The following is a 2639-nucleotide window of genomic DNA, read 5'->3' on the forward strand; positions in this document are numbered from 1 at the left end:
AGATGTTGGTGATGGTGGTTGATGGTGAAGATTTTTCTTTATTATATACAATAACTAAAAAAACATAATAAGGAAATGACAAATAGATGGGTAATTTCATCATTTCATATGTACATAACAGAGAGGTGTTGACGGTAACAACTATAGGGACAATGCGTGCAATTTTTCACAACCACAAGGATAAGCGAGTCATATAAAAAAGTCAAAAGTTGAACTAAAACCGCAGATGATGGATGTAAACCATAAAGACCAAAATTGTAACTTTGGTGTTGTTTGTTTTTTCGAAACGAAAATGCTTAAAATATGTGAACCATCTCTGTAACTCTCTGTAGCAGAAGAGGCGGACCAAACGGCTACAACATGTAATAAAAAGTTTGTTTGGTTTTTAACGTCTGCAGACTGCTACAGTAAGTTAAAGTAAGGTGTGAAGAGGTTTGAAGCAGTTGGTCTATTGATACACCACGCAGCACACGCACAACAATTTTTAAGTCAAAAGTCTTCTGAAAAACAAACAGCTACAAAGAGCCAAGTGTTGCGCGTGTGCTGCGCGGCACAGTAACAAATGGTCTGAAGTGGTTTTTTTATTAAAAACAAACATCAGTTTACTCTTGCAATACACATACGTTAACATATTTTATATTTATATATATACACAAGCATGGTTGTTCGATTTGAGCAAAATAATTTTTTATCCTCATTAAATTCCCATTTGTTTGTTTTTGACATTTCAACCACCAACTGCCCTTATCTTTTGTATGCTTTCGAGCGAATGGCCACATATTCCAAAATATCGATTTGCTATGATTTGGTTAATTGGGCATCACCATCACCAACCCATAATATCAAATGTCTCGCTTATCACCACCACCTCCACCGTCATCAACAGGTCCACCACTACTATTCATCCATCAGCCATCGATGTCAAAACAATCACCATTATTAACATCAATGTCATTCATCAAACTATGTTTCAAATAATTCCTAGATACATACAGACCTCAAAATCTTATAGTATTTGTATACAGTCTGAATAACTAGAAATGTACTAATATTTCTTGTTATATTTTGTTAAAATCAGTCATAAGCAATCATTTCATAGCAAGCACAAATTGTATTTTTTTATAAAAATAAAGTCTTCGTCAGTTACAACTATTTTCTTTAGGGTACTTGAATTCATATTTGAGTTGTTATTCATAATGATCAAACCTTTGATGAGTTTTTCCAATTAATCATTTGTTCGAAATCGATTTTTACGAAACAAGGAAATAAGAGGACAACCTTTGTTTCTCTTTACCTTTAAGTTTTCCAACATATTTACATACATATTAACATAGATGCATGCCTACCTACATAAATATATACATATATACATTTAACTGATCATGTCACCATTTTTTAGTGATTAAAATCTTAGGTTGTATCTGTCTTATTTAAATGTTATAACGCAACCGATTGTAAAACTTTTACAAAGTTTTGAATAAGCAAGTAAAGTAATGATATTCAGTTGAATTTAAGTTGAAGGAATGAACATGACAATTGAGAGAACATTCAACGAATGAGAGATTCTTCATAAATGAATTCATTATTCCGATTTAATCCATAGAAATAAAATGAAACAAAACATTATATAATGTCACGTCGTTTTCAAGTGAATTTTCCCGTGAACAAGTGAAGTACAAAAACCATCCCCTACTTATTTCAAACGAACATGTTTACCCCCTGAAAACTTTTATTGTTTCAGATTGCCCAACACTTTATAATTTATATCCAGACCAAATTAACGATCGGGAGTTGCGGACAGAGGGAATAAAGGTAACGTACCCTTTTTTTTATCTTCAGATCGTCGGAAGTCATGGTCCACCGCGCTCGCTTTTCTTCTTTTTGATTTTGGAAAAGAGTGAAAGCTGATAAATGTGTTACTTTTGGTCATCAGATCCAACTGCTCCAGTTAAGAAGACGACGATCATGATGTCAGTGTCACGCCTCCTCTGATCTCAGAATTTGTTCGTTTTTGGATTTTTCATGGAACAAAAAAGTATTTGCAGGAAGGGAGACAGGATCAGAGTAGGTGAAGAATGTCGGGGCGATCGGAATGATTGGTCGGCCGGTGATATTGCCAATACGAGTAGCTGCCTCTGCCACCGCGAGAATCTCATTATCCATCGTCGTCCCCGATCGGTGATGCATCGTTTTCATCCACAAAAGAGATACAGTGTTTTGCAGAAGGCAGCGAATAAGGACGATATGATTCTAATAGTTGTTGCCATACATGCTTCAGAAATTTGTACCCACTGCATTAAGCTACTTGTACAATTGAAAAGCACGCTTTATAACTGATGTTACGTTGTAAAATAGGCGGAGTAAAAGTGAGACTGTAACGACTTTTAATCAGTTAAAAGGGGTTTGATTGATTAGTCGATACAACTGATGTGTTTTGTTAAAATTTAGAGCAATTAATGTATTAAAAATACGATTAAAAAAGGTTTAATTGATTAAATAATAATTAAAATCTTTAAATACGACGAATTAAGAGATTTTAAACATTTGAAATATGTATCTAGCATTTTGGGCATGTTAGACTACCCACCCCACTTATATTTTTTATAGTTAGGCAACATAGAAGTTATTATGAAAATTTA

General features: G+C 33.8%; 1 long non-coding RNA gene across 1 annotated transcript; it reads left to right on the forward strand.

Moving 5' to 3' along the window:
- Nucleotides 1-1719: 1719 nt before the first annotated feature.
- Nucleotides 1720-2424, forward strand: LOC145011669 (uncharacterized). The gene is made up of 2 exons (XR_013664207.1): nucleotides 1720-1812; nucleotides 1934-2424. It is a non-coding gene; the product is annotated as an uncharacterized LOC145011669 (long non-coding RNA).
- Nucleotides 2425-2639: the final 215 nt, after the last annotated feature.

This window comes from Lactuca saligna, chromosome 8 (genome assembly GCF_052625555.1).
Source record: "Lactuca saligna cultivar CGN05327 chromosome 8, ASM5262555v1, whole genome shotgun sequence".
Classification (NCBI taxonomy): Eukaryota; Viridiplantae; Streptophyta; class Magnoliopsida; order Asterales; family Asteraceae; genus Lactuca; species Lactuca saligna.